We start from the raw sequence: 18,628 nt of genomic DNA, 5'->3' as shown, positions 1-18,628 counted from the left end.
TGCGCGATACGCGCGAGTGGTGCTTTTGTGCATTCACGCATTTGAAGCAAATTCGCGTCTGACGCCCGAATAGAAAAATTTAAACTTTGGCGTCAATTCGCGCCACGTTAACCAATCAGGAGCCTGCATGCTGCTGTCACGTGGTGAAGTGACGTGATGAGAAACCCTGCATAATTTAAAAATACTACTATTGTGTCACAAAATGTAGTTTTAAGACTTTTTCAGGTGGGAATGTAGTTGTTTAAAGCTCAAATCTGTGGTTTATTTATAAAGAGAGCGCCTATTTAAAAAAAATAATCTTGAGTTTTTTGAGTTGTGAGATCCAGGCTATCACCGGGCAATCACTGCTCATAACCCCGGCGAGAGCAGCCTTTCCTCTGCCAATCCTTCTGACGTCTGCCGCCGGCTCTGATGTCATGTAGTGGTTTGTCTTGTGTGGATCTAACGGGCGATCTTTGGTGTCATGAATCATCATTTGTTGTCTGCCAAATCGTTTTGACAGAGGGCAAAGAGAAGTTTCATAACTTTATTTTTTAAGGATATTTAAATATGCAGTGAAGATAATGTAGGAGTTGCCTGTACCACATGTGTTGCTATTAATGTTTAATATATATTTTTAATGAAAATGAAAAGAGGCTGAGTGGTGTTATGACATATTTCTCCTGGAGCGCCTCGAACGCGCATCTATTTCACTTCAAACGCTCGATTTCTACGCGCGTCCAATTCGCAGCGGATGCGCGAGTAGACACGATTTTGACGCTCTATTCGCGCTTGGTGTGAACGCAGCATTATGATATAGTTGTTAGTCACAAAGGAGGAGAGGGACCAAGAGAGAGTGAGGATTTGGAGGCAACAGAGACGGAGAGAATAGAGAAAGAAAATGAGCGGGAGTCAGAAGATGCGCCGGAGGAAATCGAAGAGGACGGAAAGAGATGGCAAAAAAGAGGTGATGAGGGTGACCACCAGACGGGCGAAAAAAGAAGGAAATATGGTGCATAGCTTTGTTGCATTATATTGAAACTTTGTTGAATTTGTTATTGTCATGAGTGTTCCGGTTATTTGAGTCTTTATATGGCGATAAAACAAAGCTTTGTAGCGTTTTTTTTTTTTTTGGGGGGGGGATTGGGGGTGCGCCAACTTGGTTGGGACATAGAAGGGGGTGCACAGGAAAAAAAGTTTGGGAACCGCTGTTCTAGCTAATAAAGGAAAATAAACTAGTTGCTACTTAAGGAAATATATTTCAGTATAAAATGTGATTTTTACCTACTAGCCTGCCTGTTACTCATATTTAGTGGACTGATTAGGTCCTGTAGAGTAAATTACATTGAATCACTCAAGCCTGGGCAAACTGAAGTCAACAACTTTCTGCAGAGTAAATAGCTACAGACCTCCAAACTTCATGTGGCCTTCAGATTAGCTCAAGAACAATGCGTAGAGAGCTTCATGGAATGGATTTCCATGGCCGAGCAGCTGCATCCAAGCCTTACATCACCAAGTGCAATGCAAAGCGTTGGATGCAGTGGTGTAAAGCCGCCACTGAATCTAGAACAGTGGAGACGTGTTCTCTGGAGTGACGAATCATGCTTCTCTGTCTGGCAATCCGATGGACGAGTCTGGGTTTGGCGGTTGCCAGGAGAACAGTACTTGCCTGATTGCATTGTGCCAAGTATAGAGTTTGGTGGAGGGGGGATTATGGTGTGGGGGGGTTTTTTCAGGGGTTGGGCTTGGCCCCTTAGTTCCAGTGAAAGGAACTTAATGCTTCAGCATATAAAGACATTTTTTACAATTTAATGCTCCCAACTTTGTGGGAATGAAAACTTTTGGCAATAAATCCCAAAACTTTTGGCAATATAGTATAACCAGGTGGTCACCCTACATCCAGTATGTAAAAGCCCTATGATGAGAGAGGGCAGAAACAAAGGGTTGAAGTAAAGTTGAAACACAACATGCAGTATCCCCAATCTGCAGCCAAGGAGGAAGTCTGCAATTGACCAAAACAACACCAATATAACATAACCTAATAACTTACCGAAACCATGAAAACCCGCAACACATAGCAGACACATGTTTGTGCAGCACAGAACGACTCTCTCACACTGTATGATGTGACAGTAGGGGTGTAATGATATTCAAACCGAACCGAAAAACTGCGATATACCACCCACGGTTCGAACCGCGATCCTCTCATGTCGAACCGAATGTGCCCCGCCCCCTGCTACCCCAGCCCAGCTCTTACTTCACCTTATACATGGATTTCTCGGCGACGTCATCACTGCTTGCGCACGCACCCGAGAGGCAGAAAGAAGAAACCTCTCGTGTTGTAGGTTGGTAGCGGCGTGTCTGTAAGTCAAAATGCCAAGGAGTTGCTGCGTGGTTAATTGTACCAACAGAGCCAGTGCTGGGTGCCTGGTGTTTAATGCTGCCTTCACGTGCTCTCGGAATTATTGTAAATACTTAAGAAAAAAAGTTTCCTAGGTAAAAATTGCACATGAACACCCTCCACTTTCGAAATTTTAATGGGATGAGCTCGTAATCACGACTTCAGAAGTGGGAATTATCAAATTTCCGATAGCACGTGAAGGCAGCATAACATACCTAGGGGGAAGCATGCGTTTGCCAAAAAATTATTTTTGTTATTGCAGGTACATTTTGATAGGTAGACGTACCCTGCCATGCATTTGCAGTTAGCCGTGAGGATGTACCCAAGGGCCTTGTGGACATACACCCAGGCATCATAAGGCTTGGCTTTAATCCCTTGCCTTTGACTAGGGAGCACACCTGACCTCAACACGCAAAAATACGGTGCAGCATCAAAGTATTTAACAAGCTGCACATGACCGCACGTAGTTGTATGCATCGAGGGATTTGTACGCTCTAATACTTTCTCTAGTATACACACTTGGTGTCTGAATTAGATAATTGTATATATCAGGCGATTCAATTGCTGGCCATTTTTTGTCATCCACAATCCACAGATCGTCATGTATAGCGTAAGGATCTGGCAAGATCTCACCATTGCTGAGAGTAAGTTTTTTTATATATATAATCGGCACGGTCGGAGGTACTAAGGCTTCCCACGTAATCCATTGTCAAAAGCCGCGTTTCCACCGCAGGAACTTTACCCCTGAACCAGGAACTTTGGGGGGGAACTCGGTGCGTTTCGATCGCAGGAACCAGGGTCTAAATGAAGTTCCGGGTAAATATTTCCCCCTCCAAACGGCCCTGCTTGCGAGGTGGGACTTTTGAAAAGTTCGCGAACTTTCGGGGGTGGGACTTGGGCGCTGAACATGCTGATTGGTTGAGCTCTCGCAGCTATTTTTTTTTTCCACCGCCATATTTACAAGTCTTTTGCGAGGTGGGTTCCGTGGGTTTTGCGTTCAGTAAATATTTTTTTTGCAACAATGGAGTTCAACAAAAAATTCGACCGATGGACCGACGACGAGGTTCAGGCTTTATTGAGCATATATGCGGAGCGGAGGAGGACATCCAGCAGGAACTGGAAACGTCGACCCGTAATGAAAAGGTATACCTGAAGATATCGACTCGGTTCCAGTCCCACTGGAAAACAGTGCAGAGAGAAGTTGAAGAAGTTAAGACAAGATTACAAGAAATTAAAGGATCATAACAACCGGAGCGGTTCCGACCGGCGTATCAACAAGTGGTATGACCGCCTGGACGCGTTGCTGGGACACAGACCGTCCTTTTCTAGGGCAGCGGTAACGAAAGACTCGGCTAGTGCGTTGTTGGAAACCATCCAGGAATCCAAGTGGGTTGAAGGTAAATATATCATCTTGGTATCCTCTATTAAACTCGTTGCAGTGTTTAAACACGTTGCAGTAACTTTTTTCAACGTGCTTTTTCAGACGTAATGAGTGGCCCTGATGAATCGCAGGCAACGGAGACCAGCGTGTTTTCCCCCGCGGTCACCAGTACGTTATAAAGCTGACAAAATGTGTATATATTTAAAAACTGATGTGTAATCCTTAATGGTTTTGTTGTTTTTAATTGTAAACTTAAATTGCCCATGATAAAAATTGCACACTGGGCATTGTTCAAGCTGGGCAAACAATTGTTCATTATTTGTAGTGAAAACACTTTAAATAATTAATTGATGGTTTCTATTGTTTCATGGTTGCCTTGTGTATTAATTTCCATGCGTTTCTGTGCAATTTATATTGTTGTTTTCACATTTTATATTTTCATTTTATTGTTCTAGTAATTTATTTGTCTTTGCACACTTTTATTTTAATTTTGTAAGAACTAATCTGTCTAAAATAAAGTAAAATGTGTAAAATGTCACTGTGTCTTTAATTTCCACATTCTAACTATATAACCACATTCTAATTGTATTCATATAGTGTAGGAAGCAAATAAAAGGGCTGCTGCTCGCAAGTCTTTCTGAATATGCACATAAACATATCTAGAAAACCCAAATATTATATTTTTAAATGTATAACTATGTGAATGTAGTATAATAACTTATAACCACAACTTAAGTGAAGCCATAAGTGTGGTCCTGCTTCATTTCAAATTTGAAGAAGAAGTCTCTAAAATTATGCATTTAATTAAGCATATTGTAATACTAGTCATGTGATTTTTTTTTTGTTGTGAATGTTAAGAGATGTTATTGTGATAAAAAATAAAATACTTGCAGTCAAGTACCTAATCTTTCAACTGCTTAATTCAGTCTATTGTTTTCATTCAATTAACTTTTCACACATCTGTCATGACTGACTGAAACCTCATTATCCTTTTATAGAAAATGTTTTGTTTTGGAATTGAGCTATTACAACACATTCAGATTTTGGATTGCCCATCATCCCATTTTGCATTAAAATGGTCAAACCAGGTGAACGTGCACGTTTAAATAAACAGTGTTAATAATGTGTGTTCATAATCAGCAAAAGCAGCGCTGCTTGCATCACCTACACTTGTTATTGTGGCAGACAGTATCGCGCAAAAGTGATTACTGTCCGTCGGTAACTGGGAGGAGCAGTCGCGCGCATTCCCACGTCACCGGACTAATTTGCCTAATCTCCCCGGTACTTTAGACCGCGGTGGAAACGCAGATTGTAGCAGGTCTGGGGGAGAAAAAGTTCCTGGGAAAAAAGTTCCTGGTACAAATAGTTCCGGGTAATTTCGGTGGAAACGCGGCAAAATATTTTATTTACAGTTTAGTATTTTGTGTATATATGTGCAGTCATGAAATGTGGCACGTAAATAAAAACAAATTCGCGCTGTCCAGTAGATGCGGTAGTAGGCCTACATTACTAGCCTAACATGATCATTCATACATATGTATCACAGCAACACTGCAAAATTAAAGACAGACAAACAGATCCAACTAAAATCGCGTTTTATTGAGTCAGCAGTTATATACAAACAATAAGGAAAGCTTCAATACTTAAAGCTACACTATGTAACTTTTCCGTCCACTAGAGGTCGCCTGTTCAAAACAAAGGCGTAGTTTGATGACGCCACGTTTGAGCGCAGAATCTCGGGACATGTGGTCTTCACCTCACAGCCGGTGGAAAACAGTCAGGATAGGACTCGGGCAGAAATCATGTTCATGGATGCGATTATTGACATTACTGTAGTCTGAAGCAGAGCAGGAGCGAGTGTTGTGGAGCTGAGCAAGGCCGCAGGAGCCATTGAAGAGCGGGACTGTTATTATGGCATAGTCGCTGGCGGGACTTTTATTATGACACGGTTGCCGGCGCTACTTCCTCTTTTCCAGTCATGAGTCTGAGGTAACGCAACTCTGTTTATCGTATTAGATATATCTGAGTGTGTTGAAAAGGAAGTTATGACGTTCGCTCGGCGGCTGCTATGACACTTGTTCACAATGCAGTGAGAGTAAAGTGTTTCACTGAATAAAACCGGAGACCGAGGGTGACGCAGATATGACGCAATCGACAGGCGACTCCCTCACACCCATAGCTCACACGTCCCGGTTCCTTGGTTAAAATAGCAATTTTCTCACGATTTACAAATAGTTTAAAACATTTGGGATATTCTAAGTACTCAACTGAACAAAATATATAACACTGGCCTAGTGGTTTCTGGATATTTTACTGCAAAAATCCTACATAGTTCACCTTTAAGGTTGTTGCAGTAGCGGACCAGCTCAGCGATCTGTCTTTCTGCCTCCAGGATGCGCACGCACCCTGTAATGTTTGTAAACAGGAAACCCGTGTATGCCACAACATTATTTTTTTCCTCCTTGGTATTTGATTAAATAGTAATAAGTACACTTTTAACAACTTTTTTTTTACTAAAAATTATTATAATAATATTATTTTACTAAATATCCACTAACTAAATGCATGTCACGTGACTTGGGTGATCGCTCAAGCTCAGTGCGGCCGCTCCCACCACGCGCTGTGCGTAGTGCACCAAGCATAGTTGCCAAGTCCGCTTATAATCCGCGACTTTGGGCTTCTTTTTTTGACAAGTTGCGTTAAAAAAATCACAAGTCGCGGGTTGCGTTTTTTTGGGCTTATTTAAAAAATATTGTTGCTTGTTAGGAAAATCTGACAAGCAACTTGGTTTCTTTACATTTATGGTTGCCGTTTTCTCCCATGCATTTTTTGAAACTGTTTGATTACAGCTAATAGCCAATCGCAGTAATAAAAATGCTGTAGCAGTCAAAACATTAAGCCCCCTCTTCCCCCATTGGACAAAACTCTCATTCAATGTTTGTATTATTCAAAGACGTGATGAGTTAGACGGACATAAATACACGTGTAAAATGTCGCAAAAATGCCACCTACAAAGTGGTCCAAGTATGGAAAAAAATACAACAAAGACTGGGAAAAGGATACAAAACTTAAAGACTGGATATGTCAAGTGGTCGGTGATCAAAGTAAAGCGATGTGCAGGTACTGTAAAACGGAGATTCGCGCTCACCATGGAGACCTCCTACAACATGCAAGCACAGACAAACACAAGAAGAATTGCAAACCATTTTCCTCTGCACGTTTAACAGACATCGGTTTCACAGTGTCAAAACCTTCTAATGTAAATCAAAAGGCTGAGCTTCAGCTCGCAAGCTATATTGCTTGTCACACAGCAGTCAGTTCAGTTGATCACTTGGGTGAATTAGTAAATTCTGCCTTCGAAAAGGACTTGAGCATCCATCGTACTAAATGTACAGCACTTATTAACAATGTAATAGCCCCCTGCATGTTCAAAGACTTGCTGAAAGATATCGGAGAGACTCAGTATTCACTGGTAATTGATGAAAGCACAGATGTTGCTGCGGTAAAGCAGCTGTGTGTTGTAGTGCGCTACTTCAGTGTCTCATTGAACAAAATTGTTTCAACGTTTTTGGGCTTAGTGGATATGCAGGGAGAGACGGCTGAAGCAATCGCGACAACACTGACTCAGTTTCTTGACAGCATCGGTCTTGATTTCAAAAAGTGCGTAGACATCGGTACTGACGGATGTAGTGTCATGGTTGGACGGAAAAACTCAGTTTATACTCACCTTCTCAAAAAGAATGAGAAACTTCAACTGCTGAAGTGCGTCTCTGTCATTCAATTCAACTTTGTGCCAGCAAAGCCGTTGAAACACTGCCTCGCAATCTCGAGTTTTTAATTTCACATTCGCACAACTGGTTTTCTCACAGTGCTCTGAGGCGCAGAGAATATGCCAAAATTTATCAATTAATCAACCCCGGTGAAACGCCACTGATGCTAGTGCAGCTTTCAGGCACTAGGTGGCTCTCCATATATGACTGCTGTGTTCGTGTACTAAAGCAATGGGACGAGCTGAAGTTACATTTCCAGCTGTGCAAAGATGCAAAACGGTGCTATGATGCAGAAGTGCTCTACCAGATGTACTGCGATCCCTTGAACAAACTGTACCTGGAGTTTCTCATGCCCATTTTACATGAGTTTTCTAGAATCAACAAATTGTTCCAACTCGAAAATGGGAATGCATTTAAAATGCTGGACTGCTTGCAGTCATTTTTCCGTGCACTTATCTCAAGAGTAATCACACCTAGCGCCATTCCTCCTTCTGATTCCAAACTACTTGATGTCAATTTGAATGACACAGCCAATCATCTGCCCCTGTGTGCGGTTAATCTCGGCGTGCAGTTTACTATTGTTCTTGGAGAAGCAAAGCTCGACAGCACTGTCGAAGCAAATATGAAGAACAGATGCCGTGATTTCCTTCTGGAAGCAGCAAAGCAGGTGCAGAATAGGCTCCCAGCAAATATCAATACCTGGAAATCCATGGCATCATTCAGCCCATCCGTGATTCTATCACAGAACAAAACACAGTTAGCCACAGTATCCATGCTGAAAATGTACACTGGTGATCTTGGGGCCCTAGATGCACAGTATCAGGCAATCAACTTCCAGGAGTGGAAAACAAAAGATGACTGTCAAGCTGAACAGTTCTGGGCCGAAGTTCTGAACTACAAGGACAGCAGTGGAGAGCAGTGTTTTAAAGATCTGGCCCTGTTTGCACTGTCCCTTCTTGCGATGCCTTTGAGCAATGCCGACGTTGAAAGGGTCTTTTCACAAATGAACCATGTAAAATCTAAACTGAGGAACAGAATGGGCCAGAAGACTCTCAGTAGCATATTGTGCGTTCGCTATGGCCTACGAAGACTTGGGATATGCTGCAAGGACTTTGTCCCAAGCCAGGAGATGTTGCAGCGCTTCAGTGTTGGGATGTACAGAGATGGAGAGGAGACGGGGGAGAAGATGGACTGTGCAGGGGAGGAGAGGGATGACCTTTTTTTATAAGGTAAAATTGTACTGCATAAAACAATTTAAGGTAAAACTATTTTTACAATGTTTTTGTAATGTATTAATTATCACAGTCTACAATTAAAAACTAAATCATAGCCTACTAGGCTAATAATACATTTCATTCTAATTTATTTTATTAATCTATAAATTGCTCCCCCTTAATGCTCTTATGTTTTTCTCCTTTTCCATCTCTCCAACTCTATTCTGCTCACAGGTGATCGAAGATGAGTGGATAGTGCGTGCCCTCCCACATTGTTGCGGTTTGCTGATTTTTGCGAAATAACATTTTTCATTTTAAAATAAAAGAGTTGATTCAGTTTAATATGTTGCAGGCTCATTTATTGGTAATAAATAGTTAATGATAAATAAGATTGATGATAAAAATAATCTAATAATATTGGGCTTATTTTGGGCTTGTTTTTAAAGCTGCGGTTGCTTATTTGTCTCGCGAGAGTTGGCAACTGTGGCACCAAGTGCTGAGGGGGCACCACAAGAAGACCTGATTTTTCTGAGTGAGTCGCGGAGTGCCTGAGAAAAACGCGCTGTCCCGATTCAGTATCTGCGGTCAGATGATATGTTGTAAGGCTAATGTCTCTTTCACCTTAGAAAACCGAACTTTCATGTCCTGTCAGCCATTATACTGTGCTCGTAGCGCACACACTTCAACTGCACGCGCAAACGCGGCAGTGCGCGCTGTATATATCAAGCGCAAGAGAAACTACGATCATGCAACGCAAGTCATGAAATAAAAGTAAAGTAACCTACCAATAAATCACGTAACAGGTACGCCATGTGTTAGCTGGAAAGGATTTGCATGCATTCTGTTCATCAGGAGCAGTCATGATTCATTAACAGTTCATGTTGGTATTGTGTATTTGCCATGGTAACTGTTGTTTCCATAACCCCAAAATGACACTTTATTTTCACTTTGTTCTTTTGTAAATACATTATTTTGTAAATGAATTATAAATTAATTTTGTAAATAAATTATAAATTATTTTGTAAATTTAAATTAGTGTGGTGGCTACTTTATTCCGTTACAAAAACTGCTATTTAATAGCTATATTTTTTTTATTCATCATCAGTATTAGTCATATTCATACAATTTATGTGTTTAAGTTGGCTAAAGTGGGACATTACTTGTGTGTGGTCATTACTTTTTGTGGAATAAATAAGCTTGTTTTTTTTAACTAGTCTAGACTAGTCTACAGTGGAGTCATTTATTTCAGTTTAGTTTAATCAGGTTTGCTAACTGCTCTAAAGAAAACGTGAAGCCAATGTATAAAGTTAATAAAGATAAAGTTAATAAGTTCAAATTATTGTTGTTGTTATTATTAAGTTAAAAGTGCATCAAGTGTTATTATGGCTGGTGCCCTGCCACGAACCCTGACCCACAGCAAACCGAACCGAACTGTGGCTCCAAAACCGTGACATGAATCGAACCGTGGCATAGGTGTATCATTACACCCTAACGTGACAGACACTTATTGCCCAGGCCGGTTCTATTCACACAGCGCGTGTTTTCCGAGAATGCAGTTGTGAGTTACGGGTGGGACTGGGAGTTCGGTTACAGAATGCAGTTGTCAGTCCCGTAAATAACTGAACTGTGTGTGAACGTAACCATATTAAGGACTCGCATACGAGACTGACAACCATATTCTGCTTCTGTGTGAACATGGCTATTGTTTGTGCAGACATGGGCTAGGGGGAAGCATTTAGAAATTCAAACCATGTTGGACCTGTCTGACCTGCAACTGGTTTTTAAAACCAAGATGGCGGCAAAGATGGCTGCCATGTTACGAGCTCTGGCAACTCTGGCATCCCCAAAAGAGGATGTATTTATGTTTTTGTGTCTTTGCACTTTTCATTTTGTAAAACCTTGCAACTTTGATCTTCCTTATGGAACAACGATGACGCAGGTAGCAAAGTTTGTGACAACGGAGCAACATTTTGCAGAGTTTGTGACCTCAGAAGGAGCTGAATATTTTGATTTAACCAGTTTAATCGGTTTGCAGGTCATTTGTGAATTGGACCAATCCGATTGCATCTATTCTCAAGTCAACAACTCACTGATTCAAATGATCCGGTCAGAGCTAGTCTCCAGTTAACAATTCACAGAATTCACAAGTGTGAATTGGAACGGGAGATCTTTAAATCAATTGCAAAAACTGACACTGTGGTAACCATATCAACTAGGGCTGCACGATTAATCGAAATCGAACCGCAATCGCAATTTGGGTTATGTGCGATTATGAAAGTGTAAGTGATTTTAATGAAATATATGCCCAGCCCCAGCATGTCAGTGAAGAGCGGCTCTGTGATCAGTAGTAAACGCTGCTCCGTCTGAAGGACCGCGAGTGCGTTTGAAAAAGCAACACGTGTCAAACATCTTCACAAACTAGTAATATGTTGTCCAACAAAATACAACGTTTAATAACACGTTTTAACTCACTTCATATCATCAGTCAAGTGTTTGTGAGCTGATGTGGCTTCTCTTCACAGAATGAGTAATAAAGTCTATTGCTGTGTCCCAATTCGCATACTATCCGTACTAAATAGTATTCGAAAATAGAATTAGTGTCCCAAATTGTAGTATGTTGAAATGAGTATTCCAAAGATTCCCAGATGGTCTACTATTTCCGGTCAAAATTCGAAGTGCAGATCGACACACACTCCAACGGCTGATATTGCCCACAACCCATTGCGAGTTGGGCCCAGGATTCGATTAGAACTACAAACGTGGATAAAAATTGTTAAAAAAAACTACAAACATGACGGGTGTGCGAGTCTGAAGGCTAAGTAGAGAAGTTTAGATAAAAGGGTTTGAGTGATCAATTAAGAGAATATAAGCTGACGAAAAGATATTTCTCCAATATTATCCGCATTATATGTATTGTGAACTTGTGTAATGATACGTTTGGCCATTAACTTTTAAATGCATCATATGTAAACTGGAAACTCATGAGGAGTCTCTGCATTAAAGACCCGGCAGATCAACGTGCGTCTACTCTTCTCTCCGATACGGTAGGAAATTAAATTGAATGTGGAGGATTTTAACTGTGACGATGATTGACTGGGCAGTTTAAACGGTGACGGGATCATAGGGACGGGAGTCCGTTAAAGATGACGAAGTAGCATGTCCCAAAGCTTGCACATTCTTCTGCTACACACTCAAAAGTATGTACTTTTTCTTCACAAAAAGAGTACATACTTTTAGGTCGTAGTATAAGTAGGCGAATTGGGACACAGCATATGTCAATCAGCACTGCATACTTTATTATTATGAAAATACCCGAGAAACACGCAGTCGTGTTTATTGTCGTCGTATTTAATCAAAGTGTTTCTATCTTTTTTATTCAGCTCTGCTAACTTACACAGCGATAGCTTCACATTTTTTTTGAGGGTTTTCCTGAAAGCTATTACTTCTCTGAGGGAAATGTGGAGTTTCTGCTTGAGGGCGCCCTCTGGCTTCCAGTATGAATGAAACTTTTGGGCAAAAAATAAGAAAATAATACTTCTCTCTAAATAAATGTATATGACAATCCATGTGTTTTTCTACAGGAGTTTTAATCCCCACAGTGGATGCACTAGAGGCATACTTAATATTAAAGACATATACTTTAAGAAATTGATATCACAGATAAAAAGCACAGATTTTTATAATAATAATATTTTTTTTTTTACAATAAATCCTTAGACCTTTCAGGTAACCCAGCAGTTTTTTTTTGCAAAAGGTTTTCTGTAAAATATAATAATAATAATTATTATTATTATTATTATTATTATTATTATTATTATTATTATTACTATATTGTTATATTTATACTTAAATAGTCTATTTTTGTTATTGTAATAGTAATATTAATGTTATTGTAATAGTAATATTTCTTATTTTGTTAAATATATTTATTTAGCAATAATAATAATAATCATAATGATAATTTTAAATGTATAAACAACATGTTATATACACACTTTTCATTTATAAAAATAAAATAAAAAAATCGCATTTTAATCGCAATTTTAACCAGAATAATCGCAATTAGATATTTTCCCCAAATCGTGAAGCCCTAATATCAACGCCCTGGCATCTCACGCTTTTTGTATCCACTATTTTTCACCAAAGTAATATTGCATGACCAAAGCCTTGTTATGTTTGACCATTTTAACCAACCACAGTCGACAGAAGCATTGTGTTTTATTTATGCTTGGAAGGCTACTTTACAAAGCACTATCTTGCAGTGTTATATCCACTTATTATAAGCGTTTTTGGTATTGTGGTTTGGGCTTGGCTCAAAAACTGACCCTGTTTATGGAGTTAATAAAAGAGCCAATTATGGGTTGTGATATTTTGGTCTTTATAGCATTTTTAGGCTTGTTCTTGTTTGCTGTTTTTTTCTAGCAAGATCTGGCAACATGAATGAGTCAAGGCTTGTACTTCCTACCCTATCATTTTCTTGCACCGTGCATAGACAAGACAGACTCATCTCTGATGAGCGTTCATTTAGGTTCTGTACACACTGTATAGAATTTTGTATGCTACAAATACTACATGCCACTAATAACTCAACCAGCTACTGCAGGCCAGAAACAAGCAGAAAAACATAAGAAGATTATTGATGAATGTCTTTGGTTAAACCCCAATTATGAAAAAAAGCTTTTCACTTCCTATGTACCGAACTGAATATTTCACAACAGCCGACTGCTTTAGGCTTTGATCCATTACTAAAAGAAGTTAAATGCTAACAAAAAATGGCTTGCATGCAGTAAAATTACACTATTAAAATGACATCAGTGATTACACGATGAAAAGTACAAAATTCACCTCTATAGGAGTTTACCCATCTATGATGACTTTCTGAGAACCCCAGAAATGTGAAAAGGGTCAACTGAAATATACAATTGAAAAATGAAATATAACACTATATTCACACAAAAGCAAACCTGCACCTGCAGTTAGTGTGTGAGCACCAGAGCATAACATAAAACACATCACACTTACTATGTCAGACGGAACCACTGTTTGTCTTGTTTTCTGGAACAGTAAGAGGAACAGTAACTCACTGACTCGTCTTCAGAGCAGTCTTTCTGCTAAATATACAAAAGAAGTAGTTATGACCAGATCAAAACAGTCTCCTCTTTCACAAGAAATGCTGAGGAGTTCAAAATGAAAATATGTCATTTCTGATGACAAAATCCTTTTCTTTTTTTCCCCCGGCATGTTCGTCATTAAAACCTATACAAATTAAAATGTTATAAAAGTTTTATACAAAGTTATGAATAGTGCTTGATAATAGACAATCTGCTTAAAATCATGTACACATACATATGCATGATATTTTTAAGGTGTTTGAGCTTGAAATTTAATAATAAATAAATAAAATATATATATATAAACTTATATAGTTTGAAATCAAACTTTATTTAAATTTGCCCTACTTGGCAAATCTGTAAGAGTATAATAAAAAGAAACGTCACATACTGTATTTGTCTTATTTGCATTTCACTTGCCTTCATTGTTAAGTAACGGGTGTTGCTCAAATGTCAGCTTCCTTTTGTAAAATTGCAAGATACAGAAAAGATGTGATGACAACAAGCCCCGTAATGAGGATAATTTTAATAAGTGCTATTAAAGGCCAGCAGCAGAGAATCCTTCCTTCCTTTGTTTAATGAACAAACCTAGTCAGAGGTAGCAAATAGTACTGTGCCTGTCACATATACATATACATAGTCCTCTGGTTAACTGTTGGATGGACAGTTTTCCACCCAAAAAGTGGGAGCATGAAGGTGGGCAAATTACAGATGATAATTTTGTAAACAGTTGCTTTAAACAACAATTGCAAAAGAGCACCATAGAAGTGGTCCTCCATATGGCTGGTTCACAAAACTTACAAAAAGCTATCATACAAAGACTATAGCGCACAACACATTTGAATTAACTATTTGGTATGATATTTTTAAGGTGTTTTTTGAGCTTGAAATTAAATAATAAATATCCACTTTCATTGTTGAAAAGAGCTACTTGGACATTCTGTCTAAAGCCGCTTTTTAACTGCTTATGACAAACCATAAATGGTAGAAGTCATTTATTGTTCCAAACCTGTATGTCATTTCTTCTTCTGTTGTGTTCAACAGAAAAAGGTATTTTAAAGAATGTTTTTGTATAAACAATGAAAGTCAAATGGGTCCAAAACAACATTGGACACTGACTTTCATTGCATAGACAAAACATGATTTTTTTTTTATATATTACTCAATGTCTGGCTAAACACTATATAATACTTAATTGTGCGATATTGATATCTTATGTTTGCTCAATTCAACTTTACAAACATAGTAAATCACTGTATCTCTGCGTTCAATGGAGAAGCAAGTCTGAACTTGCTAAAAGGAACACATTCCTCAGCTTTCCTTAGGCTAAATGGTTAAAGTAACGGTAGGTAATTATATAGAATATAAAGAAAATATTGACTATGAAAAGCCAGAATGTGATTGACTGTCTGTCTTGGATGATCATTCAGCTCTGAAGGTGATGCGTCTAAGCATGATGGCGCACAATGACAAGCCGCATATAATCAGACCAAATCCTTGTTTTCCAGCAGACATGCCATGACAGGGTGAGCCTGCCTAAATCTGTTTGACATATTTGATTTACATCTACAAGTAAAAACCTGTTAACTGCATTTAAAATGTTGTCAAACAAGCCACATAATAATATCAAGAGGACAAGAGAAACTATAGAATTTTTTGTTTGGGGCCAGTTGATTTTTATCTAAAAACATCAAATGCTGTGATTCCTATTTCTCTCTTCAGCTGGTATTTGTGGTCCTGTCTCTTCAAGTTTGTATCTCTTCAAGTCACCTATAGTTTGGTGTAGTTATATACTGCTCTATATGGGGCCAAGGGCCCTCAAAATTACTTTAATTTATTTATAATAAGACAAAACAAAAAGGGGGGGGGGCAGGCACTTCAAATATTGGACAATAAGTGGGCCTTGAAGTCAAAAAGGTTGAGATTCACTGCTCTATAGGCGTTACTATGCAACACGTGGGCATATTTTACTGTATCTCCCTCGGTTAAGGACCTCATTGTTCATGGTGTGGCACTCATGTAGGCTAATGTTACATTGTCTTTACTTTTAACACTAATAAGTAGCTGGCGCCTCATGTCACGTTGCATTATCTGAAACCGCGTTGATTCTATTTCACAACCGCTTCCTCGACATTAACCAATTCACAAATACAAAAGAAAAAAGTCACTCGATTTTTAAGCAGCCGTGAGTTTAAAAAAAACATATTTATAAAACAGTTGCATTGCCTCGCCACAAAAAGTATCATATAATAATAAGTGCGACCAAGTGGCAAAACCCATTTCAACCCCACTGGTCGTTATCTTCACACTATCTAAACTTCTTCTACGTTTCAGCACAAACGTGCGTGACTATGTCTAACGAAACTGGTTAAATTCACATATTTAAAATCTGAACAAGACTTCTGATTCAAAACCGTAGCAGTATCCGTTAGTATTGCCTCACCTAACAGATAAACGAGTGCACGTCCTCCAGATGCGGTCCATTGACTTTAAGATACTAAGTGAATCTTTCTCTTCTGTGCCGTGGGCTCCAGCACGCGTTTCGCTTTTCTTTCATGCAACGCATTACTGATTAAGCAGGAAAACCCGGATCTTTCGGGACTCATTTAAAAAATGTTGAACCATTTTAAACGTAATAATTGTATGTGTACTAAGTTGCCAGTATGCTTAAATTATGTTTGTGAAAGAGAACGAGTGTTACGAGAAAGCCCGGGTTCATTTCTCCTCCCTTCCTGCTGCGCTTCCTACATGACGTCGAATGGGAAATGGGAGAGTTCTCTCTTCATCTACACCCCTGGATCCCAGCCGAGCTTACAGACTTTATATTTCCGATTAAATAGTTGACTTTAGAGATGATCAAGAACGAATAAATAAATGTAAAAATTTCAGTGAGCTGCCAAACAACATTTAAAATATTTATTAAAGTAGGCCTATAGTTCATTCAATAATCTACTTTGCTATTAGAGTATTGCACTCTTTGCTGAACAACATAAACTGAGGGCCACTGTTGGACTGTTTAAAGGAACTGTATGTAAGAAATGTATTTCAATTAATCATAAAATCGCCCTATGTCACTAGACATTAAGAAACCATGTTAATTTCAAATACTTATATCACTGACAACAGTAGTCCGGCCAGGATATTGTCATTTTAAAAGTAAAGTTGCAGCCCTCAACTGATGTTGATGTTGACATGTTGTGTTTTGGCCTGAAGCCCCACCCTCCACCTATCTACCAGTAACAAAGTCAGTAGTGTTTCGGCATCCGGGTTGCCAGCACTGCTCTAGTTACCACAGCTGCAGATGCAAACTTTTTGGATAATAAAAAAAAACTTTACGAAACCTAAAAGACCTCGTTATGAATCAGAAAAACGTTGTGACAATGAAAAAAAAAAACTTGCTGTGTAGGACTCGTCACTTGCCATTGGAAGCTCCTTGTAGCAGCCTACGTTCCTGCAGCCTATCTGGCAACCTCGAGTCAGGGGGGAGGAGGAGAGGGGAAACACCTCTAAAGTCATTTGAAAGTGATTGCAGTACCAGTTTTGGCCACAATCTTACATACATTTCCTTTAACCCTCTATGGCATGACTTTTTATTTTTTGGGGAAAAAAATATTTCACCCCATTTTTTGGGAGCTTGGGGGTCCCTGATAATATATCCATCATAAAAAGTGTCGCCCCCCCACCCTGAACCAGATTTTGGTTTGTTGCCTCAGGGCAACACTGTGCCATAAGGGTACTAAAACTCCAAGGTTTTCTCCATAGATTTTCAATAGGGAAAACAAGCAATATGTGTATTAGATAAAATTATATTTTGAAAAACATCAAACAATACAAAAACACTACTACTAATTACAACTAACACCTCATGTATTATATTCATACACCAACCAGGCATAACATTATGACCAGGTGAAGTGAATAACACTGATGATCTCTTCATCACGGCTCCTGTTAGTGGGTGGGATATATTGGGCAGCAAGTGAACATTTTGTCCTCAAAGTTGATGTGTTAGAAGCAGGAAAAATGGGCAAGCGTAAGGATTTGAGCGAGTTTGACAAGGGCCAAAATGTGATGGCTAGACGACTGGGTCAGAGCATCTCCAAAACTGCAGCTCTTGTGGGGTGTTCCCGGTCTGCAGTGGTCAGTATCTATCAAAAGTGCTCCAAGGAATGAACAGTGGTGAACCAGCGACAGGGTTATGGGCGGCCAAGACTCGTTGAGACCAGTCAGGGTGCCCATGCTGACCCCTGACCACCGCCCAAAGCACCAACAGTGGCACATGAGCATCAGAACTGGACTACGGAGCAATGGAAGAAGGTGGCCTGGTCTGATGATCACATGTTCTTCTACATCACGTGGATGGCGGGGTGTGTGTGCGTGGCTTACCTGGGGAACACATGGTACCAGGTGCACTATGAGAAGAAGGCGTGGCGGCGGAGGCAGTGATGCTTTGGGCAATGTTTTGCTGGGAAATCTTGGGTCCTCCATCATGTGGATGTAACTTTGACATGCACCACCTACCTAAGCATTGTTGCAGTACATGTATACCCTTTCATGGAAACGATGTTCCCTGGTGGCTGTGGGTCTTTCAGCAGATAATGCGCCGCCACAAAGCACAAATGCTTCAGGAATGGTTTGAGAAGCACAACGTGTTGACTTGGCCTCCAAATTCCCCAGATCTCAATCCAATCGAGCATCTGTGGGATGTGCTGAACAAACAAGTCTAATCCATGGAGGCCCCACCTCACAACTTACAGGACTTGAAGGATCTG

The 18,628-nt window shown here is 39.7% G+C and overlaps 1 protein-coding gene across 1 annotated transcript in view; it reads right to left on the bottom strand.

Moving 5' to 3' along the window:
- ube2o (ubiquitin-conjugating enzyme E2O) overlaps positions 1-16,616 on the bottom strand; it is a 324,768-nt gene extending 308,152 nt beyond the window's left edge. Inside the window, exons 1-2 of the mRNA XM_079840703.1 lie at positions 16,300-16,616; positions 13,768-13,856 (exon numbers count right to left, since the gene is read on the bottom strand). The gene's annotated coding sequence lies outside the window, so the exon portion shown is untranslated. The remainder of the gene's footprint in view (positions 1-13,767; positions 13,857-16,299) is intronic.
- Between the last annotated feature and the right edge of the window lie 2,012 nt (positions 16,617-18,628).

This window comes from Gobio gobio (assembly GCF_949357685.1).
Source record: "Gobio gobio genome assembly, chromosome: 17".
Classification (NCBI taxonomy): domain Eukaryota; kingdom Metazoa; phylum Chordata; class Actinopteri; order Cypriniformes; family Gobionidae; genus Gobio; species Gobio gobio.
Note: the sequence above shows the minus strand (reverse complement) of the source record. Positions and strands in the feature narration are given on the sequence as shown.